At 46.1% G+C, this 25,265-nt stretch overlaps 1 long non-coding RNA gene across 2 annotated transcripts; it reads right to left on the bottom strand.

The window, feature by feature from the left end:
* Positions 1-94: 94 nt before the first annotated feature.
* On the bottom strand, positions 95-24,621 carry LOC134427032 (uncharacterized). 2 transcript variants are annotated; one of them, XR_010030077.1, is made up of 6 exons: positions 23,632-24,621; positions 20,402-20,527; positions 18,786-18,987; positions 9,356-9,469; positions 8,224-8,336; positions 95-364 (listed from the first exon to the last, which is right to left on the bottom strand). It is a non-coding gene; the product is annotated as an uncharacterized LOC134427032 (long non-coding RNA). The 2 variants fall into 2 exon arrangements; XR_010030076.1 differs by lacking the exon at positions 95-364 and adding an exon at positions 7,224-8,086.
* Between the last annotated feature and the right edge of the window lie 644 nt (positions 24,622-25,265).

Below are 25,265 nucleotides of genomic sequence, written 5' to 3'. Positions count from 1 at the left end.
GATGAGGTTTGCATTGCCCATCAGGGTGATGCTGCAGTGGGCAGGATCACAAAGAGGGGGGCTGCACTGGGGCTCCCACGCTGCTTGCTCTGGCTCCAGCTGGCTCAGGAGCTCAGGAAAGGGCTGCCCCCAGTCCCAGCAGATTTTGGATCAGGCACAGAGAAAGCTGGGTCTATAAACAGGGCCAGCACAGGCTGCCTGTACAGAGGGGAGCACTGGGAGCTGTCCAGGCTGGGGCCGTGGCACGCTGCATGCATCAGTTCCTTTTTGACTTAACTGCCTGAGCAGCTCCTGGGAGCCATCCCCTTGTGCTTTCCACCACCAAAACCATCTGCTAGAGCTGTGCCTGGAATCGCCTGGTCCTCTGGAGGCAGCAGGGGAGGAAGGAAAAAAAAAAAAGGCAAGCAAAGTAAAATTCTTCCCTGGAAAGAAGTAAATAAATAAATAAATAAATAAAAGATTTAACCTGTTTGATACCAAATGAATTTTTTTGCAGCCCCAGCACAGGGGCTGGGTTGGATCCATCCTACAAGAGCTGGCTGATGGTGCCGGGTGCCCGGAGGTTCGCCAGGTGCCCGGAGGGCGAGGGGAACATGCCAGGGAACAAATACACGGTGGAGTCAAAAGCTCCTGATGAGGGTCGGATGTGAAGCGGTGCCAGGCGCACTCAGCAGCCCCGGCTGCGTCAGCACCGAGCTCGCCACGAGAGCCCTCAGCTCTGCACAGCCTGAGAACGCCCAGCTCTGCACAGCCAGGCACCCAGGGAACGCGGCTGCAGGAATGCCATGGGAGGTGCAGGCTGGGTGGGAGCTCCTCCTCTCATCCCTGGCTGCACACACGGAGGGAGAGTGGGAATGCTGCTGCCCACAGCAGGCTCTGACCCATCCGCAGCACCCAGGCACCACTGGGTCACTTGGAGATGAACCCACAGCCTTTAATTCTGGATTTATGGCTGCTACTGATCCTAAGCTAACCTTTTGCCATTATAGTGCCTGAATGCAACTTTGGGGATTAATAAACGGGAAAAGCCGAGACCTCAACTGTCAGGAATATAGTAGATGTGCCCGGCGCTAAAACCAACAGCCATAAACCATGGAGGAGTTCTCTTCACCTAGAGAAAAATCAGCATCCTCGTGGATAGGGTTAACAGCAAGCAGCCACAGAGACAAGGGACACAGCTCCAGGCTCCAGTGCCTGCCTTGCAGGAGCCCAAAGAGTTAAACCCAAGCAAACCTCCTCATGCATTTTATGTCACAACTCCCCCCCCCCTTTTTTTTTTGTGTCTCTGTGTGTGTGTGACCAAGCCAAGTTCTTTTTTAGCTCTACCCTTTTGAAAACTGCTGGTTACAGATAAATTAAAATGCCAGAGCTGAAATTGCCCACGTTAGCCCCTAAGGGAGCCTGCACTGTCGTCTTTCATTAGATGCTGATAGACCAAAAGCCCAAGGCAAAGTGAAAGCTGGTTCCTAAGAAAGGGCTGGGAGCCAGGAGCTGCATCTCTCTGCTGTAATCTTGCATCTCTGTCCTTTTAAGTTTAAGCTGAGCAATGCTTTCTTGGACATGTCTGTTTTCATACTGCAAATTTCAGTCTTAAAATCAACAGCAAATATGAGCAGGGTAATCCACAGAGTCCTAAATTGTCAAGACAAGCCAGTGCATTTTCTCAGAGCAATCTGATGGTTTTGTCTGGTGTCAGCCCTTACATCCTCCAGTGCAGATGATATGTTTGGACGGTTTAATAAAGAGCTGTTTAGAAATGTGACTGTTATTCTTTTTTTTTTTAAAGAACAGAATCACAGAATCTTTCAGTAACAAAAGTGGGATTTTCCCTGTGCTTTTCCCTATCCCTTTGCAGGAGGGGTGGTGTCTTGGTGGGCTTTGTGAGGTACAACACAGAGGTGACATGGTCTAGTCTAAAAAAAAAATCAAAGTCTGAAATTATGCCTGCACAAGGAGCTTAATAAACCATAAAGGCCAGTGGCTTTCCAGCATCCTTTCACTTTGTGTTTGCATTAGAGATGTGCTATGACTTAGAAAAACGGGGCTTGTCCTGGGTGTGCACAGGCACTGGGCAGTGGGCAGGAGCCTCTGGAAGGAGCAGCAGCCCAAATGCAATCCCTTATGAGCCACACAAACTGCATTTTCCTTCTGTGCCCAAAGGATAAATCTTCCTCATTTTCCCAGGGGCAGTGAATGGATGAGGAGGCTCTTGGTCATCACCCTTGTGCTGCCTTATCCCTGCAAAATCCTACTGAGGAAATCAAGCTGGGAAACCATACTGGGATGCCCAGCTGCTGTAACCTTTGGATGTCCTGCCACCATGAAGTTCAATAGCAGGTGGCTGAATGTGGTGTCTTTCAAGGCATGCAAAAGTGTTGAAATCCTGGAGAAGCCAGCCCAGTTGGTTTTGCTCATCTGTCACTCTAGGCAGTGAAATAATTTACTCCATTTCCATCCACCTTCTTCTCTTTATTTGTATTGAGTTATGATGGGGGAACGAGCTGCCTTAGATGTTGCTTACTTTCCTGGAGTCAGCAAGGCTTTAGTTTTCAGACCATTATATCTCTGTGCTCCTAATCTCAGTGGGCTTTTTTTTTTTTCTCCCTAGCTGCTCCTGAATTACTTTTTATTCTGTGTATGCAACACAAAGCAAACATCCACCCAGCAAAGTCCAGCTTTTCTCTCTGCAGCAGGCAGGACACTTCACCGCGTGGCGCCCGCGGTTGATTGAGTGGAGGGAACCGGACACAAAGTAAAGAAAACCGCAAAATATATTGGTCTGAAAGTTATTGGGCAAGGCCGTGGGGAATGAGTTTCCATTGCACTACAGCTCCAGGGGAGGCAATAATAATGAGCTGCACTTAGCAAAAGTAAATACCTGTGACAGCTCTGTGGAGGTGCACAGGGCTCGGGCTGCAGTGCTGTGTCAGCTCTGTGAGCTGGACCCCTCGAGATGGTGAAGAAAGGAGGAAAATTTGGGCTTTATTTCTGGGGAGTTTCTGCTATACATGAGTGTTTCAGTGGAAGGCATTGTGGTAGGGATGGCATGAGAGATCTTAGCAAGGACAAACATCCCTGCAATGCAATAATTTGACATTTGAATTATAAATTTTCTTTCTGCATTCCAAACTTGCTTCTGATACACAATAAGAAAGGCACTTTCATGGGCTCCATGAACAGCACTGTCACTGCTCTGCCTGCCCAGTTTCACTCCTTCTCATTTTTCAAATAGATGTATACACAAATGCTGCAGATCAAGCCTGTTGCCAGGGGCTCTCATTTTGGATAAAGCAGGGGATAATTTTTACATACATGATCCAAATAAAATCTCCAAGATGAGAGAGAACAAACAGGTCAGACTTTGGGGCTCATTATGGTCAATTCTCCTGATATGGTCAATTCTCCTGATATATCCAATTCTGGATTATTTTCATCTTCATCTGGAGGGGAAATGAAATGTGTGTGTGTGCACCCATCAAGCCTTTGGGATGCCCAGCAAGAATGCAGCCCCATTTCCTTGCCTGGATCCTCTCACCCTCCAGAATCCACTCTACATGGAAAGGCCATGGAATGGAACCAGCCAGACCTCCATAACGTTCCAACAGAAGCCTGGGAAGAGCCACCAGGCAGTGATGGTGCTGACAAGGGGCATGTCAGGGTGCAGAGGTGGATGCTCTAAAAAACCTTCTTTGGCCATGGAGCAAAACTGTGGGGTTGACAGAAGGGCAAATTTGGTCTAAAATCAGAAACACCATTCAGTTTCCTGACTTATAAAAGAGGGTAATCACACTCCCTTTACATGGGTATCATGCCGTTTAATTAGTAAATGATTAATTTGCTAATGATCTCCCTGGCATGGAAAGTGCTGCTGAACAGCTTCTTTTCCCAGCCATGGAAATCTGTGGCAGAAGGGAGGTACATCTGCACCTTCCCAGGCCTGTCTGCTTATCCCCCATTCCTCCACTGCTCTGCCCAGACCTGTGCCCTGGGTAAAGGCAGCTCTGGGACCCTTCAGCACCTCTGCAGTGGGGCAGGAAAGCTTTTGTGAGCTGCGCCCCATCCTTGCTCTGCATAAAGCAAAAATAAATGCTTTCTCAGATCTGGACAAGAGCTGGGAACTGAGGATCAGCTCTTCTGGCAGCCCCCCTTGTGCCTTGCTCAGAGCCACCTGCAGAAGAGACACGTTTGCGTGGCAAACTCAGACATAAAACATGTTGTTCTGCCATGTAAACACTCAAATGTCTCAAATTCTGTTTTATTCACAATTTCAGCAAACGAGATTATCGGTGAGACGAGAAGGAAGCAGAAGTGAATTGCAGCCTTGCTTGGGAAAAGGGAGAGAGACTCATTTAAGCCAATTTCTCCAATCAAGAAGAAAGGCTGTTTGAAAAACAGATCAAAGCAAGAGTGGTTTCCTTGTAGAAGGAGTTTATCAGAACAGCATTTTCCATAAACAGGGCTTGAGATGGACCTTGAGAAGGCTGGGGCTGATCCTCAGAGCAGTTTGTACCTTTGCAGCAATCCCAAACCCTGGTGTGGTTGTTTCTCCACATTCCTCTGGCTCCCAAAGCCACAGATACAGATGAAAAGCCCCAGAAGGGCTCCCCTTTTCTTGACCCTGCTCCAAAGCTTCCCTGACCAAGATGAATCTGTTCCCTGGCCTCTGGGAGCACGCCAGGTTTCAAGCAGAGACAGGGCTCATGCCTGTCCTCTGCTGTGGGTCCTGCCCTTTTAATGCTTGTGAGCAGCTTATCTGCCTTTCCTTATCTCAATTCTCTCCTTCCTTCCTCAGGATTCCCTCCTCACCCTCACCTTCCTGCCATCCTTTTCCCCAGCCCAGCTAAGCCTCCCTTGCATGGGACTGCCCCTTTTAAAGCTTTTTGCCTGATGCCACATATCTCCCAAGCAAGGGCTTTTTTTGAGGGCTCTTGACATTAAAAAGCTCCAGTTTTGGAGCCTTAATGGGGAAGTATAACTGTAACATCAGCATTGTGGCACTGGGAGAAAAAAACCCTCTGCAAAAGCGAGCAGAACTGGACCCCTCACATCTTGAGTGGCTTGATGCTCCTCAGGAAGGCTTGGCACAAAAATACACTGCCTTTTGTGTGCAAAGCTGTGCACTCAACCCTGCAAACTGGTGAGATTGGCTCAAAAATAACGATGTTTTAAAATAGAGTAAAATGCATTTTGGGCAACTTTCATCTGCTCCTTGGCTTTGGAGTGGTTTTCAGTTTGGCCCTGGGGACCACTTCAATCCCATTTCCAAGTTCTTCTCTGTACCCTGAAGGGCCAGACATCTACTTGAAGAAATCAAATCAAATCGGAGATTGCCTGAAACCCCACAAAAATACTGATGCTTTTAAAACCAAACAAAATCTTCACTCCAAATGGAAGCTGGGTCCAGCCTGACAACAAAAATTCACAAGTTGGCACTGCAGCCCTCCCAGCGAGGCATCCTGGCTGATTAGTGCTGCTGCCTCATTAACATGCATACCGTAATCTCATTTGCTCCAGGACTGCTTTGATGTTAATTCCAGCGTTTTGGTGCAGTGTGGTGCTGCACTCTGTGTTTTCAGGCTAGCATTCCTCTCTTCTGCAGCCCAAGCCTTTTCTCTTTTTGTGAGTCTGTCCTTCCTGTGGTCACTAAAGCACTGGCCACCTTCATCCTCCCAGCCCTGTGCCTTTGCCCCCCACTTTCCAGCCTGGCCCCATACTGGTTGTGCTCTGCTTTCCATAGAATTTCCCTCTCTGTAATTTTCCAGCCATTCTTTCATACATTTTTTCAAATTGAGAGCACCTTTTCCCCAACCCCTGTAACTCCTAGATAGGATATTCAACCATGGAAGTTGTCCAGTTTGGGAACAAGAAGCCATTAAATGCACTGAGCAGTAAATCCCATTAAATACACTGAGTAGTAAATCCCACTCACTCCAATGAGAAAATAAATGCACTGGAGCAGGATGGACAAGGGCAAAAGCAGATGTCCAGTGATGTGGGGGACCAAAGTTTAATGGTCATTACAAGGAGCCGAGCTATCAAGAGAGCCAGACATGCTGCCAGGCTTGTCTGGGGCTGGGCCTGGAGTAGAGGTTTTGTTCAGAGCAAGATGGAGACTTTGCCTCTCCACAAAATCAATCATTTTCACACTTCCCCAGTGTGGATTCCAGATATCCTGGGTATTTATGATGGTGAGGGCTCAGAGCTGCCTCAAAACATGGGCAGGGCCAGAAAAGCGAGGCTGCTTTATTGTCTGGGAGATCAATGACTTTAATAATTAGCATCTTACTTACACATGATTTCTATACTCAATTTGAATCTTAATTAGAGATGGAGAGGGGGGATTTAGAAACCCTGATGTAGCTCACGAGTGTCTCCCGCCTCCTTGGAGGAGGAGACCCTGTGGTGAGAGCTGTGACAAACAAACCTGCTGCAGCATCAGGGAGCTCACCCTGCTGCTTTTTGGGGAGCACCTGGTTCCTCTAGGGAGGGCTTTGGGCAGGAGGGTCCCACAACCAAGTCCTGTACACTGAGAGAGCTCCAAAGCACAGCTCCAGCCTGCAAAGGGGAGCACACCATGGCTTGAGGCTGAGGCTGAGGGTGCTGCCCAGACCCAGAGCTGCTCTGATGGGGATGATGCTGAGGGACCCAGAGCTGCTTGGATGGGGCTGGGGCTGAGGCTGAGGATGCTGCTGAGACCCAGAGCTGCTCAGATGGGGCTGATGATCCTGCTCAGCCCCAGCATCTGCCCAAAGTGCTCCGCAGCTGTAAAAATCCGCTGCAGTTTAGGACCAAGAAAAGGATGGAGGGGCTGTCAGTGCAGGCAGGCAGCTTTAAACCTCAGCCTACATGTCTTTACACAGGGACATGCATTAAAAAAATGCGAGGCATTTGAAGCCCACCATTTTAATTAAACTGATTTAACATCCGAGCTCGTGAGGGGCGCGGGGCTGGCAAGCACAAAGGAGCTGCACAATCACTTTGGCTCCATTGTTGACGGGCTTTTGCTCTCTGTTTGTACAATAACCTATTGAACTTTTCCAGACTGTAATTCAATACAGAATAGATCCTTGCAGGAGGCTTTTTTGGCAGGGAGCACTGAAGGCCTTGAATCAATTTCACTTTTCCAGCGTGGTTGTTTAATGTATTGATACCAGCTGGAAAAAAAAAAAAAAAAAAGGAAAAATAAAAAGGAATCAATGTTACTTTTATTTGTCCTGAGCTGAAGCCTTTTGGTTCTGTTCTTTGTGACACTGATACCATGCAGCGTGTGGCTATTGTCCCACCTTCGCCAGGAAAAGCAAAGGCTGTTAATGCGAAACAAGGCGGGTTTTTTGTCCGTAATACTTCCCGCTTTTGCAAAGGCTTAAAAGGTTTTGTAGGAAGAGAAAGGTCCAGCAATCCACTGCTGCATGGCTTAGCTGGTTGTTCTAGAGATGCTGAGCTGCTGGGACTCTGGGTGAGTGGCCAAGGCAGTGCCCAGGCGAGGCAGCCCCCATTGCTCAGGTGAACATGTGGAGCTGAGCAGGGAGCCAGGCAGGGCTCTGCCAGCTCCTCTTTGGAGACCTGTGTTAAAAACAGCCCAGGGACCTCCTGCCATGCTCTGGAAGCTCCCCTGGGTCAGCCCTGCGAGGGGCACCTTCATCCTGTGCGTCCTGAGCAGCATCACAGGAGTGTCTGTGCTGCCTGGGAGCGAGTGCCAGAGGAGGAGAAGCATCAGCACGGCCCTGGCTGAGCCGGGGCTGGGCTGGCAGCACAGTGCAGCCCATCACCACCCTTGCAGGCAGCAGGATGAGGGGTGGGCAGGAGCTGGGGGGTGCCCCCAGTTCGGGTTACACAGCAGCAGGAGCACAGGCTCCGGAGCAGGGGAGGCGCAGCGCTCCAGAAGCACTCCCAAAGACAGGGCTGTTAATTGTTACTTAAGCTATGAAGCTGTTTCAGATTGCCTGGGGTGAAGCAGCAGCGGTGGAAGGTGTCTCACTGCCAGAGTGAGAAGTGGTGTTGTTGGGGCTCCTCTTTTGCTGGGGAAACTTTTGCTGGGAGTGTGACAGAAAGCTGTGGGCTGCCCCAGGGTGTGACCTGCAGGAACCTGGCAGAGAAAACAGAGAATCCTGCCCAAAGTGAGCATGCAGAGGGAAAACAAATCCCTCTTGGGTTGAACCAATTTTCCAGACAAAACCAAGCAGGACTGGGATGGGTTAGATCCCCCTGGATTACCAGGCATACCTGTTAAGCCACTGTGCCTTTTCCAGCCCCAGAAGAGGAACCTTTCCCTGCCTTGCTCCCTTCTTACGCTTCCTGCGAGGCTCTGGCCTCCATCCCGTGTGACACAGATGTCCCTGCACCAACAGAAGATGACACGTGTGAACACACATGCAGAGAGAGGGGATGTGCTTGGTGACCACTGCCAGTTTTCCTGGGAAAAGGAAAGGCTGGATTTCACAAACCCTTGGTGATGCTAACACACAAATCCCACTGATTTACACTCTCAGTGTGTTTCTCTGTTAGGATTTACCCCAAACAAAGACAAGACTGATACTGCAGCAGTTAAGTGTGGGAAACAGGAGGAGTGTTTTGAGCAGAGTTTCACTTGGTGATGATCTGCCCTTAAGAGTTGGTCTTGGGTTTAGAAGGCAGATGCTGGAGGGCAGCTTTGTGCCTTGCAAGTTATTGAGGTAGAGAGGGTAAAACACATGCCTAAAATAAATCTGTGTGCATGGCAAGGTGTCTGTTCCTCCCCCTGATCGGAAATTCAAGCTGTCTGATATTACTGTAGCGAGTCCTGATGAACAGGACTGGGAAACACAGTCACTGCTTATAATGAGGTGCTGCAGTGTAAACCTAATCTTCATTTAGAGCAATTTCTGAAAGACAAAGAGAAATCCACCTGATGAGGTGCTGCTGAACCATGCAACGTACCTACAAATCAAAGCCCCACATCCCCAGACTTAGCTGGGAAGGGGAAATGAATGGCAGGGGGGCAGCTGAGCAGGTGGAGGCCGCCTTGCAGGAGCATCCCTGGGCAGGATGGGGCTGGGAGGATGAAATGTGAGGAGCCCCCCCAGCTCTCTGTGCCACGCACACGCCTGACCCTCAGCATCCCCTCGCTCCCCTTCCTCCCCCCTGCACTTATAAATCAGAGCAGAATTAATTCAGGCGCCGCGTTTTATTTGATAAACGTCAAAATATGTAAATACCGGGCTCTCTTCCTACAGTCGCTAAAACAAATGGAAAACACATTTATTAGCATAGAGATGAGTTTAATCAAATCAGCGGCGAGTACAAATTAGCCACAGGAAACGTAATGAGCTGGGAATTAATTAGCAGCATAATGGTAATAACTTTGCCTGCTGATTACCTTGCGGCCATGGCTCTCCCCCAGGGCTTTCCATGGGTTCTCCAACAGCTGATCTTTTCTGTAGCAGGAGCCCCTGAACTGGAACAGCATGGCCGGCAGCTCCTGTGCAACAGACTGGAGGAGGGGAGGCAGACCAGCGGAGGGAGGGAGGGAGGGGGAAGAAAAGCCATGTGAAAGAGCTGCTGCCTTCACCTTGCCCAGCCCCGAGCCTGTTCCTTTGCCCCGGGCTGCCCTGCCAGGCTGTGGGGATGCCCTGGTGGGTGATGGGCTGGGTGGGATATCTGGGTCACCTTCCCCAGGCCAGTGTTCCCTCCTGGGCCAAGCACATGGCGCATTTCAGAGCATCCCGGGCTTATTCCCGTGCATCCTGCTGCAGGGCGATGGTGATGCTGGGTCTGGCTTGTCCAAAAATAAATACCCAGGAGTTGCCTTGGGAAGGGCAGGAGCAGGCTGACCCCGGAGACTCAGCTGGCTGTTTGGAGGAGCTGATGTTGCATGAGAAAGGGACAATTGGTGCTCCAGGGGCTTTGTAAAGTGCTGGGCTTGTAAATTAACTGTTTGACACCAACAGTGATGGAGAGCAGTGCGGGGCAGGGGATGCGTGGAAGGAAGGGGCAGTTTCTCTTGATTTATTTGTATTCCTTCTGCAATGCCTCTCCTCCTAACACCTGAGCAGTCCAAAATAACTTGCTCAGAGCCTTTCAGTGCTGGAGCTAAAAGCACTTCATAAGCCTTAATGAATCAAGCTGTGCAACAGCCCTGCGAGGAATTATTATTCCCAGTGGTGTGGGAGGATTAAGGGAAAAATGCTCCTGTTTGGGGGGCCTCCATTTAAATTCTCCAGTCCATCCTCATGCACCTTCACACAGCAGCCTCCCAGGCAAGTGACTGAGTCAAACCTTGAGAAGTTTATAAAAACAAAGTTAAGTTAAAAAAAAAAAAAAAAGCCAGGCCATGCACTGAGGCACTTTAATGGGGATCTGTGGGGAATTAACTGAGCATCTAAGTCCAAAATGTAATGCAGAGTGATTTCTGGAAATTCTGTGGATGGTAGAAAGTGGGAATCCTGCTTCCAGGTCACTGGTACCTGCAGTGTCTCTGTCTTGTCCTTAAGCAGAAAGAAGCTTCATATTCAGATCTGACCTTTGAAGCTGAGAGATCCAAGTAAAATCCATAATTGACCTCTGGGTGCAAAATTCAGCAAGTAGGCATACTAATCCCTGCTTGCACACCCAAGATAAATTTTCCAAAGTCGTCTGTGTTGCTTTTCCCAGACTTTTCTGGGAATAGGTGTTCACCCTTGCCTTTAATTGCAATATTAGGTCATTGCTTTTACCAACGTCTCCCTAACAAATTTGATCAAACCTGCCCATGCCAACAGTGCTGATGGCAATGCCTCACCGCAGCAAGCTGACTGGGAGAAGAATTTGACAGTTGTCCCCAGAAAAACTCACAGGTCCCTCCAAAACCAAGTCAGATGAGTCCTGCTGCACTCTGGATCCGACCTGCTTTCATGCAGGAACTGAAATAGATATTTAAAAGTCCCAAGATAAGGCAATAAACTGAAATTCAGTCTCCTTGGGATGTTTAGTGATGTGTGAACTTTTGTGGGACCATTTGTTTCTTCTGGAGAAGCAGAGACAGAACTTCAACAGAGGAACTCTTTTCAGGGCCTGATCTGCAGAGGTGCATGGAGAAGGGATGTTTGCACAGATACTTCCAGCATTTTTTCAGAGCCCCTCCTTTCGTTAGCCAGTGCTGACTGCCCTGTCAGAGGCTGGGCTCAGCCTTCCTGCTGCTTGTTGGGTTTGTACCCAAAGCTGAGGGGTCTCCAAGCCTGATGGGCTCTGTGCAATAGCTGCCACCCACTCTCAAAGGCCATCCCTGGGATTCTCCTCTCTGGAGATCCCACCCTGCACAGTCAGGGCAACGTGGGCCTGACCTCAGATGAAAGCTGTATGACTTCAGTTAAAGATGCTTCATTTTTTACTCCTTTTATTGCCTCTGATCTTCCTTTTTTTTCCAAGGGAGCTTGTGTAAGTTGACACAATAGATTAAACCACGAGTCGCAGTTGAAGAATCCTGTGTTTTATTATCAGGGATAAATAATATCTCCCCCAGAGGAAAATGGGAGAACACAAGGTCACCCAGCATGCCCAGAGAGGAGCCTGAATAGAATCTGTAAGTTGCTCCAACCTCCTGTGCAGCCTGAGCTTCGTTCTGAAGGCAGAGGGGTTTATTCTTCAAAGCACCACTTTCCTTTGCTACCTGCAGACAAATAGGTTGCTCTAAGATGCGTTCCACGAGCTGATTTTTGATTCATGAAAGCTTGAACCAACACTGATCATAAGAGAATCGACAGTGATCATAAAATATGAAAGGTTTTTAAGAAGGACTCTACATCATACTGAGGTCTGCAGCAGGATTTCTGCTTCAGAGCCAGAGGGACAAAATGCATCCTTGGTTTATTGATGAAAATGTGGAAGTGAAAGCAGTGAAAGCAGAATTTTGCCCCTGTATATTCAAGGCTACCTAATGCCACAGAAGCTTTTAGGAAATCTACCACTTTAAGCATAAACACAAAACAATTTTGTTCTCATGCAATTTTCTTGCCAATGCTTTTTCTTAAAAATCTGTACGGCTGTCATATAAAATATGCCTGGGTTTGTTCTAATTTAGATTACGCATATTTGTCCTCAGTGAGTGATTGATTAAGTGCTCTGATCTTGACTGCTATGTTAGCAGCAGGTTATCTGTGCAAGAGGATTGGGAAGCTCATTGGATAAATGGTAGAGATGAAATCTTAGCTGTTACAGATCTGGGTTTCTCGTTCACAGCCAAGGCAAATGCTGTCTTCTGTGCAATAACAAACATGCTTTGTAATGTGTTCCAGGACAGAGCTGAGCCTGACTTTGTTTCCTCGTGGAGGGGCTTTAAGCTGTCACAATAGCGTGGCACCAAACTCTTGGTGTCACAGCTCTCCCTGCAAGGAGGGTATCTCCGAGTTCACTGGATCAGTTGTGATTTACGCTGATGTAACTCAAAACAAAATGTGTCTCGCTGACATCTGCGGAGCTGCTCAGATAAAACCAGCACATGAGCAGAATCAGGGAAAAAAAAAGAAGATCTCTCTGTGCAACTGAGCTCATTCAGAGCAGCAAGCATGGCTTAGCAGGGCTGACCAAAATGGAAAACCTCCTTCAGGGGTTACTTACCCTGTCAATCTCACTTTACCATCACTGACCCTGAGCTGGGAGCAAATGCAATCCTACCCACAGGAGCTGGGAGATATTTTCTTGCTTTTTTTTGCATATTCTTAGGTTCTGTACTTCTTGCAGGAAATTATGTCAATTTATGTTTTATCATATTTTCATTTGTTTGTGTTTATGAGCTAGAATGGACACAACTAAAGTACCTGTAAACACCAACTTGAATAAATAAATCAGTTTTTTTTTTTTCTTTTGTGCATCTTCATTCCTACACTGGTCTATTGCATTGTCTTTGCAACATCATAGCACTAAGAAGGTGTGGTAACAAAACAGGCAATTATGAAAAGAAAGGAGGATTTTTTTTTCTCTCCTTTTCTCTTTCTGATTCATTTCTCTGACCTTCTTGGAGGTATAGAGAAAGCTTCCAAGACCATCAGAATAAATAGGTTGTTTACTTGTTGTGATGCTTTCAGCCTTGGGAAAAAAAAAAGAAGATAAAGAATAGAGCAAAGAAAATCCTTATACCCACTGTCTTCCAAAAGGAAACAGATGAGCTGTGAACTCTAGAGAAAATATTCCAAAATCTGAGCATGATGCTGTCACAGTAAAGCAGAATAAAACAGAAGAAAGCCAAACAAAAAAGGTGGCGACCCCAGGGGGACTCAGCACCCTCCTTCTCCTCATGGACTTTGGGGAGAAAACAGGGGCAGGTTGCAGAAATACCAAAACAAGGGGGGTGCATCTTGGGGAAAAACCCCTCTGTCCCAGGCTAATTTCCCGTGATTAGGGTATCATGTTTGCCGTTGTCTGCAGCGATTTGCTCGCAGCCCTGCACGGGCAGGGGCAGCAGCTCAGGTGGCTCCTGGGCCAGCCCTTGTCGAGGCACACCATGGCCTGCAGCCACCGAGGGAAGCGCTAAGCTGTGTTAATGATGCCGTGTTATCATCAGGCTCTAATGCTGCCTGGGATGGATGTCACTGCTGTGTATGTTCCTGCAGATCAGTTGGTAATTACACTTGGATCCAAAGTAATTACGCTGAGACTTGCACTCCGGTTTAGAGACAGAAATAACCATGCACTCGCCTGGTCCCACACGTAGCACTTGTGATGTAATTTAATAGCCAGCTACTAACACGAGAGTAAAGAGGCATTTCTCTTATATTTATGCCCTTTTAAATTAAACATTGGTGTTTTTCCCTGTGAAAGGAGCGCTGTGCCACTGGTCTCCTTTTCCCACTCAAGCGCCCTCCTCTTTTCCTGACAAAATGAAATAGACTGAAGGAAAATAAATATTTATGAGCTCCTCCTGGGGTGTGATTGTTTTGATGCAGGCCTTGCTTTGGCTTTACTCTCTGCTCTACTTAAAATTTTGCCAGGGAAAAGCCGCCCCTCTGAAGGCTGGAGGAAGATGAGGCGTTTGGATGAGTTCTGTGGTCTCTGGGTGGGGAGCAGAAGGACCAACCTCCCTTTTGGAGGTTTTCCAGGTCACATCTGCCAGTGTGTTTCCTCTTTAACCTCCCAACATCGAGCACCTGGGCAGCTGTAGCACTGCATTAAGCGCCTTTTTTTGATGAGGAGCTCAGAGGCGAGGGAGGCAGGGGGTGCCTGGAGCCCACCTGCAGAGAGAACCTTCCCTGCCTGCACTTCTGTTTCCCAACCATCCATCAGCAAAGCACGCTGCCTTTTCCTCACGTAGAATCCTCCTGTGCATTTCCAAATAAGCCAAGGCTCTGCAAATATTCTCCCCCCTTCAGGGTGAGGAGCTTACTTTGCTTGGGAAAAGAAAGAGTTTACTGTGATCTCTTTCTTTTGGCAATGTCTGGGTAATCATTGCTCATAATAATGCCATCCCAGATGTTGAAACATCTCCTGTATTAATTTTACCCAGAAGATAATTTCCTTTAGAAATCATGTGCAAATCCCCTGTTCTAATTTAAGAATTAATTCAGTACACTAAATCTTAGCACTTCATCCTAGAAATGTTTTGCAGTGTCTGTTAACCCTTTGCAACCAGCCCAAATGTGGGATGTAGAGATGTAACTAAGCCTGTCTCTCATGCCAAGCTCTTTTTGAGGCCAGTAGCCAATATTTTAAAGCCTAGACCTCCAGAGCCTACCTGCTTGAGTGACTTCCTTCTCCCCAGAGAATCACAAACATAAATTAATTTGCTGTTGCAAGTAGGGGTGGGCAAATACACCAGTGCTCCCAGACACCCCACTGCACTGGTGGACTGTGATCCCACCCACCATCAGGTGAGTGGGAATTAAAATGGGATGATTCCATATTTAAACAAGACATGGAGGAAAAAGAAGAGCTGAATGGTTTAGCTGAACCTGTGTGAGAAATGTCTGGGAGAGCTGGGAGCACACCACGCTGCTTCAGAGCCCTGGGTGAGGGTCAGTGGCTCCTGGAGCCAGGGGTACCTGACCATCTCCCCCTACCTGGGAGGGCTCAGGCGCACAAAAGCTCACACCAGCACTGCTACACAAAAGTACTGCTGGTGGGAACTGCTTCATGCCTTTGCTGGGCTTTCTTCACTTAACTTACAATGGGAACTGTGTCAGACTCCAGACTGGGCGTTTTCCTGCCCTTCCACATTGTGACAATCTTAAAGCATCACAGCCTTTCTGCTGAAAGTCTTTGGCTGCCATTGAAAGCAGCAAAGAAAATAAAGAGGCCAAATCTCTGAATTTCCCCCAGCCTTGTGAGATCAGAGTGCAGTGCAGCACACCTTTTGTGGATCCAAGAAAAGATCTCCTGATTCCTAGCAGAACAAAATGACTTCATTCCATCCCAGTGATTATAGCCAGCTAACTGCTCCATGCAACCTGAGGTCACATTTGGGATTCCACTGGTTTTACTGGGGCTGGTTGTGTTTGCACTCTGCAGAGCAGAGGGCCAGCCAAGGACCTGCTGCAAAGAGGATTTATTTGGAATCAGCTTTTTAAATTATCATAAGGTGATAATAGGTGATTAGTGCTGGGATATTTCAGCACCTCCACCACCACCTCCTAAACTCCCAGATGCTGAACTGATACTGTGCAGCACCTTGGCCTCAGAGGAGAGGAGTGATGCAATCCCCAAAAAGAATCCTTTCTCTTGCATTTCAATAAAATAGACTGAGAAAATATTGCTGTGTCCTTCTGCTCCTTAATCAAAGGAGGCTGCATTTGTGGCACCCTGAATTTCAGCGCACTGACAACTGCAGGATGGATCTGCTGGCCCAGCAGCCCAAGCTCATGCAGTGGTTATTATTCCTCCTGATGAATTCACTTGGGGATCTGCTCCTTGAATGCAAAGCTCTCAGGTCAGGACAAATGGAAAATGCATTCCATGGAGCGTGACATGTTGTGAGTCCCAGAAATGTGTTCAGATATGTCCATAGGCAGTGGGATAAAGCTGTTCCTTTATCTCACAGCTGCTGTTGGAATTTCCTTCTAGAAACCTGGTTTTGCATCAGCAATGGCTGTTTGCAGTGAAATATTGGAGTTTCTTGTATTCATTATGTATTGAAATGAAACAAGCTAAAATCATAGCTTTGTTGTAATTTTGATTAGTGGAGGACATGGTAAAAAAGACCCAGTAGCAAGTCTGAAGAATTTAGAAAGTCTTTCTATTAAAAAACGAAAACAAACAGGACTTGAAGTGTTGTCCTGATGGGAAAGCTAGCTGCAGGTTTCCAACAAAAATTTTTCTGCAGCATCTCAGGATCTTTATCCCAAAAATGAAGAGTCTGTGGTGTCTGAGGCCCTGATCTTGCCATGAAACATATACTGGCTGGTTCTGTGGGAGCTTTCTTCTTTCTTCCGCAAGGGAGAGACAGAGTTTAGTGTTATTTAGTGAATTGTCACAAGACAAGGCACAGCTATTCTCACCCAACCCACTGATCCTTCTAGAAGACTTCATATATAATTTGTTTTGCTGTTCTCATTTGCTTTGCTGCTCTCATGAGCTACAGCATACTACACTGTCATTCAAGGTGTTTCATACTCATCTTTGAAGGAGCAGAACTCTGCAGACACGTTTTGCAGCTCAGATCAACATGCACAGTTTTGGTCCCACCAAGAGTTTCCCGAACGTGTAGGATGTGGGAAGCAGATGTGTGGATGAGTTTAAATAATCAAGGTTCAGGTGGGCAGAGGGTCACTGTTAGTTTGGTGGCCTGGGGCAGGTCCTGGTGTCTGCTGGAGGTGGGAGCAGAGGTCCTGTGCATTCCTGTTGGCAGCAGGAAGGGAGGAAATAAATGCTCAACAATAAATGATGCCCACTGTCAGGACTGATCATCCCTCTCTGTGAACATTCAGGACCCAGCTCCCAAGCTCAGTGTTTGAGCTGAGGACAGTGAGCATCGGTACAAAGGAACATTTTCTTTCCCCTCCCTTCATTTCCCCTCTCACGGGGAAAAAAATTTGGGTTTAAAGTCTGCTCCTGTTTGATAATTTCCCTTAACTACCAGCTAAATAATACATGATCTCCAGTGCTGACTGATGACTCCCTCTCCTGACCCTGTTTTATTTTTATTGCTTGGCTCGGGCCAGTTCCTTCAAGTCCTGAATCATCAGAACAGAGACCTTGAGGTATTCCAGGCAAATCAATCCCTGGCCCATTGACATATTGCTTTAGCTAACCAACCATACAACTTCGCTTTTCCCTGATAATTTCTCAATTAATTGCTTTTCAGCTCTCATTCGTTACAAGGTCAGGCTGTGACTGGACTTGCACATTCCCATCTCTGATAAACTCTCCTGGTCCCCTAATCAGCCACGACTGGGATTTTAGTTCCATTAACTTATTCATCATCCAGACATTTTCATCTTGGGGAGCTTGACTTTTGATTGTATCAGGAGTATCTTCAATTATTTAAGAGGACTTAAAATTGCCTTCTTACCTAAAGGGAAAATGCATTTGGAGCCCTGAAAATTGATCATATTGGACCGGTGTCTTTTGGATGTTCATGTGTGCAAGCCCATGTTAAAAGAAAAGCTCCTGCATGGCCAGTGCAGAAGAATTTGCTGCTGGTGAACATGTGTGTGCATGAGGCTGACTCTATTAAGATGTCAGCTATAGGGGAATGACAGTGTGCTGATGACTGGTGGCTTACTAATGCTAAATCACGCCTGAGATTCTGTTCCATGATGTCAAACATTGATTCAGTTTCCGTGGGAAGTTATGCAAATGCCAGAGCCCTTCAATGAGGTCTGAGACTGAAATTGCGAGCAAAAACACCCCTAATGATACAAGAAACTTTCCCTATACTGGCACGGAATCTTATTAGAAAACTTTGAAGGGAGCTGCTCCAGGAAGGGGGTGAATTTTGAACATGTCCCAAAAGGCAGAAGGGCTTGTAGGACCCTCCTTGTGGGAGCCAAATCCTTCTATTCTGCTGCAACCTTCTGTGTGGGGCTGTGCTTCATCCTTGCAGCAGCTGGTCCAGTCCAAGACAGCAACCCACTAGTGCTGCTTTCCACAAATTTATTCTTTTAACAGAATCAGCAGGCCGTGTTATACAAGCCCAGATCTTCTCCACGCCCATCTTCCCACAGCTTGCATCCAGGCAAAGCTCCTAAGAGTCTGCAAGCTTCTCCCAGGAACAAAACTGGTGGCAAACCCAGAGAAACTGGCATCAGCTGGGAGATGGTGGATTTCTGAACAAAATGATGGGACCAAGGAGTCTGGAATCCCACCTTGCTCTTTGTCCAAGGTTCTGTGACTTTTACTGGGATGGTACTGGGGAACTGTTTCAGATTATCTGAGCGCTTCAGTCTCTGAAGAATATCCACAGAGAGAGGTCAAACTGTATTGACAGGTTCTTTAGGAAGAAAAGCTAGTTTAATATTGGCAAGACAAGACTGCTGCATATTTAACAGGAGCCTCTTCTTCCAGAAAAGTGCTCTGGTTTCAGTTCCCTTTCTGCTGAACATGGGTGGTAGCTTTTATCACCCATGATTTCATTGCAGGCCACAGAATGATGGATTTTTCTGGCAGAACCCTAAGCTCACACTTTTGAGTGCAAATTTTCATAATTCACTTAAAAAGAAAAGCCCACATTATCACTGAGAAGGGCTTAAAAAAAGACTAAGAGCACAGAAAATTGGAAAAAAAAAAAAAACCCTGCAACAAAAAGCAGTGCCTTGTGATGAAGGAAAGTGCAACAGCAACAACAGTATGAACTGTGGGGTGTTGCTTTTCTTCTTTTTCCCCCCCAAAATGCAATAACTCACCCATCCCACTGGAAAAAATGTGCCCTTTCTTGATGCATCAGCAAGGAGGGCCTTTCCATGGTCTGTGTCTCTTCCTGTCAATGATGTACCAGAAGGCACCAACACTTGGAGGACGTGAGGAAACGTACAGTTCTTTCCCCGCCTGTTGCTAGGATTCACAGCTCTACCCCACCACTTTCTGGGGCCTCAGCTCCTATTTTGGCTGTAGGAAAAAAGAAAGAAAACCTTGTTGCTTCCAGGCTTTCTGCATAAGGCTTGAGCAGCTCCAATGCCAACCCTTATAATATTGCTACAGTCAGACATAAAATCTTAATGCACAATAGTGCCTTGAATCTTACATTCTTCTGAAAAAGGTGAGTCCCCAGTAGTAAATGAAATATTAAACATTATTAAATATGAAACAGCTAAACCTGGATTCCATTAAAATGAATCTTTCATGGTTTTCCTGGTTTCTTTTTCCCATTCCCTTTTTTTTATTCCCCGGGGAGCGCAGTGATCTCGTGAGCTTTTATGTGTCCTTTTAAAGACAGAAAAATCAAAGATAATTTAAGTCTATTCTATTCAGATTTATTTTAGCTGGAAAAAACAAATCAAGGCAGTGCAACTCTTGCTTGGTAGCATCTCTCTGACTGAACTATTCAGCAGTCGATATCAAAGGCTCACCTAAAGACACTCTTGTAATGCCTGCTGACATGTGCCACCTATTTAGAAATCTTGTACCCTGTTACACACTCTTCTTTCATTTAGAATGGCTTTAATCTTCCACCATACACTAAAAAAACACCAAAAAAAACCCCCTTGCTTATTACTTAGGATGCATTTTGAGCTGGTTTTGCTGCTCCTGCAGGTTTTCTGGGAGTTAAACTGTGTCTGAGGCGAGTGCCCACATGGGAACTGGCAGCTGGGCATCAAAGGGAAAGTGGGAGAAAAACCTGGGGTTTTACAGAGCCTCCCTTAGACTGGCTGGTGAAACACACTTGACTGAGGGTATGACTGCACTGATAGCACAGGGCAGTCAACAGGCTAAGCCAGGAGTAAATATTCTCACTGTATTTCATGACTGTGGTATTTCCACCCAAAAAGGAATAAATATATGGCAATCTGTGAATCTCTGGTGCTGGAACAAACCAAAGGTTTGTCCTTCTCATGACATGTATTTATGTCCTTGCATTCAGATCTTAAGAACTTTCTGTGATTATCAACTTCTGTATTTACACAGGACTGGTAGAAATTTTTAGAAGAAAATGGGAAAAAGAGCTCTTGGCCTTGCTGAGAGGCTCCCAGAGCTTGGATCTGTGCAAGAGCATTCCCTGGCTCTGGCTGGGAGACTGCTGAATCAGGCTGGGTCTGGTGGGAGGTTGCATCTCCAGCACACACCTTAATTCTTGACTTGCTGCTGCCAAACATGCATGAATTAATCTACAGACACATTTCTGGACGGGAAGGCAATGAGTACTAAGGAAGACAAGTTAAAATGGCAAAGAAGGTAGGAACCCATTAATTATTCATGACTACTGTTCCATTTTGTTCAAAAAGCCTTTCTGCCTCGCTTTCCATTCTGCTTTGCTTGGGTCACATCTGAGGCTCAGCAAAGGAGATTTAAATGGGCTCCCCACCTCAGGAGCTCCTGCTGATGGTTCCCTCACATCCAGCTGGGTTTTGCATCTCTCCCTCCAGGAATTCAGCAAAGTGGGAAAATGCACACTCTGCCCTGGTTCCGAGTGTGCTGTTTTTCAGATTTCCTAAAAAATAAATAAAACAGTAAATTGTACAAGGTTATTTTATGTATTTAAACACCAATATTAGCTTTTTGCTGTGGTTCTACTTCAGCTGAGATGGCAAGAGCATTCCACCAGCATGGCCTTCTGGCAGCCTGACCAGAAGCATACGCTCTTGGTCTGGTTTTGTGAGGCTTTTCATGCCTTTTTCTGGCCTGACACCCTTGCAATGGAATCCCAAACACATTATTTATTTATTTTAATGAACTGCCTTTGGCCAGCTCAGGCTTTCACCACAAAGATTCCAGACTGCCTCAGAGCACCAGGAAACATGCTGCACACTGCTATGAAGCTGAGACATGAACATGTCAAATAAGTGATCCACATGAGAGTAGATAGACGTGACATTTAGTGATCATCTTTCTTGGACAAAATGGGGCATTGCTGTCACTTTAAGTAAATCTCAGTCAAATTTCTGCCATTTTACCATAGGGGAAGCAGGAGGCATAATAGTAAATTTCTCTTTAAAAAATATAAAATATCAACCTTGGGAAAAAAATATGGTTGCCGCAATTTAAGGTGTAATTCCTCATCCTAGCTCGGCCAGCCATTTCCTGGCTGCTGATATCAATATGTCACTCCTAATGTTTACTGATGTTCACTTTATAAATGACTTTTCCTCGCTGTCAGAGTATCTGTCACCGGCTTCTCTTCCCCCTCTTTGCCTCTCGTACCCTTTAATAAAGATTAATATCTTTGAGGTTAAGTTAAAAGATCACATACCACGTAAATCACACCATAGGTCTGATATTTAAAAAAAGATGAACATGTAATTGCTGAGATTATGTGAGCAAATTGGGTAATTCCTGGCCTAAATGAACAGAGTTGGCTTTTGTGGGATCAGTTAATCTAAGTGCACATTCAAATAAAGTGTATTTTGTCCAGGCATTTGAGCTTCTGAAGGTTCCTTCATTGAAGAACTGTAAATGTTTGAAGCAAAAATTGGTGAGTTTAACTTCTATAGCTTCTCTGAAGTTCAATATGTTTAAAAGACATGCAGAATGGGGATTCTATAAAAATGTGGCACACTGGCTTTCCATATTTATAGTCCACCAGTGACTTCTATATTAAACGGTTTCAGTCTATGAGTCCAAACAAGATTTTTCAACCTGTCACTCCTGCAGCTCAGCCTGGTACATGAAATGCTAAACATGTTCTGGCTGCTTTGTACATCTTCCTTGACAAACACCTGGACTAATGGCTCCAGAATGAATATTTAGCTGGCAATTTTATGGATGAAGCACAAACCAGTCCTTTTGGCTTTGCAATGCTAAGAGGAGTGAATGTGCACTTGGCTTTTAAACTGCAAGGTGCAGCTTGGGGGACACAGGGAGGCAGATGATGGGCCCTTCATATAAACCATGATCCAAGTAAGGTTTGCCTGGCCAAGAACTGCAGGATCAGACCAACACAGGGTCATATCTAGGCCCCAAAACCTACGAGATCAGGATAATACAGCTTCTGTAGAGGTCAAACTTGGGCTTATTTTTCTGACTGCTGTCTTTGCTGTGCATCTAGGACAATCTTGTATTTGTAAAATCTTGTATCCACTCTTGTAAGAGTGGAAGATGCAGATGCCTGGCCCAGTTTAGTCACTTTCCTGCAGACTTCCCAGCCAGGTTCCATGGGTCAGAGCAGCACTTCAAAAGGGACTTCAGCCCTTCCTCCTGATCTGTTTGAAGACCTATTTGATCTATTGATCTTCCATTTTGGCACTCCAGCTTAGGTGTTAGAGCTCTCTGCAACCCACAGCAGTAATTCTGTGTATCCTCAGTTCTGGTGCGGCTGAGCCACTCAATTTGTGGTTTTTACATGTGCCCCATTGGGAACTTGAACACAAAGGCTCTTCCACTCTCTTCCAGGCACTGGAATTTCTCTGAAAGTGGAGACAGAGCGCAGATCCAGGTCTTGTGCTACCTGGGAGGCCCCAGACCCTCATCTTTGTGTGGGGCAGCATCTCCTTCTCTGGGCTGTGGGTGTTGTGCATTTTGCATGGTTATGTGTGGTGGTGACCTGGCTCCTCTCCATCCTGCCTCTCCAAGAAGCATCCCTGGAAATGGAGAAATCTCTAAGGACATGCTGGAGCAGGAACGGAGCATGAAAAGAGTTGTGGCTTTGACAAAGACACTTCTTTAGGAGTGGAGCATTTTGGCTCTGTTTTGTGCTTTATCCAGAAGCAGTTTGACATAAATTGTTGGATTTAACCCCTAAACTCTGAGTAAAACCCTCCTCCAGGTGTCAAAGGCTACATCCCTGTCAGTGCCCAAACCACAGCCTCCTCTTTGAGAGGGTAAATTTTGCTCTGTTGTGAACTCCAACTCAGGGATAACTGCAGCTCCTGAATCTGCAGGGAGGGGACAGTCTGAGGGGCAGATCTCATGCAAAGGGCACTGATGGTGTTCTTTAGTTTCACACAAAACCTTCCAACTATTGGCAAGCTACAAAAAAAAAAAAAAGAGTTGGAACCAAAAGCCAGTTCCTGAAGGGAGAATTGTGCGTGTTATTCCTTTCCAGTGCACCAACAAAACTATTGTGCTCAGAAGATGACTCTGAAACTGCCTTTTGTTGTATTTTGTATGAAGTAGGATTTTCTATCTGCAATAACCACTGGGTGATTTTATTTCTAGGAACTGGATTATTTCACAATAAAGGTAAAGAGTCTCCAATCATTTTAGCCTGTGAATAAAAAACACCTCTAACATTCCAATAATATTATAATATATCCAAAAACCAACTTAGTTTTCACTCACATGATTGATACGTGCACTATTTTGCTGCACAACACTGTTTTTCTTACACAGAATTGTTTCTTTCAACTATAGCTAACTTGATTCTCTATGTAGCAGGATCTGAGGCCAGTAAACCATGAAGAAATTTTACACTGCAGACTGCAGCAAGCAGAAGTCTCTCTAGCGAAGGCATTATTTCACAAAATGATGGATGTGCATATTTATTTGCTCTGTGACTTCCATGTCAGGTTTGTCATATTTCCTCAAATTACTAGTTAAACCAAGGTTTTGAGTTTTGTTTTGTTTTTGTTTCTGCTGAAGCCTGCAGGCTCAATATACCTTATAAAAATCAAGTTGTAATTTATCTGCTCCATAGATCATGTGTAACAATAATCACTCTGGAGTCTGTGCCGGGTTCGGATGTCTGGCTTTGTTGGAAGAGATGTATGAAGTGAACAAAAAGCTTCCTGATTTTCATACCCTGCAATAAACGTGAAATATGGAGAGAAGTGAAACATGTATTTAAATTAAACCGTGGAATCATGACAAAGAAGGAGCACAGAGAAATACACACACACACCCAGAAACATATTTTGCAATGACACAGGATTATTTCCCTTAGCAGATGGACCTCCTCAAGTTCTGCACACTCCAAGTCACAGACATTCAGCAGTCAAAGCAGTGAAACAATTTGCACGTGGGACTCGGACTCACCAGAACAGTGAATTGTTAACTTGCATTTTGCAGGGAGAAAAACCTTTGCCCACAGAAAAAGTGGGGATCCCCAAAAGGGTTCATATTCACAAGCACTGCCTGCAATATTTAAGTGCTACTTCACACTTAATTCACTGCTTGGTGTTACTGCTTGTTTCATGTACATACGGGTCATTTTGGAAAGGCCACAAGTAAACCTCAAGATCTTTTCCTAGGTGTTTGCAAAAATAATAATAATAATAACAGACTAAAATTATTAGCTGATCAATCTAACCATGTACAAATGTAAAACTCACAGAAGATTATTGTAGCTCTAATCCCCTCCACTCCCACATGCACCTCTGGGAAAAACACGGAAAAATCTTAGTACACTGAAATATTTTTTATTGCCCGGGGTGGGCATTTCCTCCCACAGCCAGACTGCCTTTTGCAAGGCATTTTTCTCCTTGTTTTGTTTGTCACAACACAGAAAGGATACGTGATTCTTGTTGCAGGGGACGCATGCCCCTTGTCACCACACGGGTTAATCAGCAGCCAGGCTCTGTCGCCACCAGGGCCCCAAGGAAGCCAAGCCCTTGGAAGAGATTTCTGGTCCATTGGCTGTAGGAGCACAGAGCTGCTGGAAGAGATTGCAGTTTTAAGATTAATTAATTCTCTGCTGTGAACTTTGTCGGAGAGCCGCAGCGATGCGCTGGTGGTGGAGTGGGGGTTCCTCCTCTGCTCCCCAGATGATGCCATGCCTGGGACTGGATGGATAAAACACATCCTGGGAGGCACTTCCAAAAGCCCAAGGTCTGTTCAGTCTGCAGCCTGAGTTACAGGGCAAATCTGATTCTGCCTCCAGCTCCCCAAAGTCTCTCTTGTAATTTTTTTTTTTTTAATTTAAAAAATAAACCCTGAAATTGCAGTGGCACTGTCATTAAGAGATCCAACAGAAGCCTGGAAGAAGAGATTAGCACATACCAGAGTGACAGGGCTGCTGGGACAGGGAAAAAATAGACAACATCAGTGCAATGTACCATTAAAAGTATGGAGTGACAGATGACAGTTGGTCTGTGATGGGGTGATTCAGCTAAATGGTAAACAGAAGGGCGAATTCTGATCTCGCTTATGCCAACATAAACCTTGGGCTGCAGAGGAGCTGCTTCGCGTCTCTAGGACCAGAGTGGAGCCCATAAAAGCTGTGACTCAGCCAGATAATCTCTGACAACTGTTAGCACCGTGGTAAATACGGCAACGTGGCAGGCTGGAAGAGGGGC

The sequence above is a fragment of the Melospiza melodia genome, chromosome 19, assembly GCF_035770615.1.
Source record: "Melospiza melodia melodia isolate bMelMel2 chromosome 19, bMelMel2.pri, whole genome shotgun sequence".
Lineage (NCBI taxonomy): Eukaryota > Metazoa > Chordata > Aves > Passeriformes > Passerellidae > Melospiza > Melospiza melodia.
Note: the sequence above shows the minus strand (reverse complement) of the source record. Positions and strands in the feature narration are given on the sequence as shown.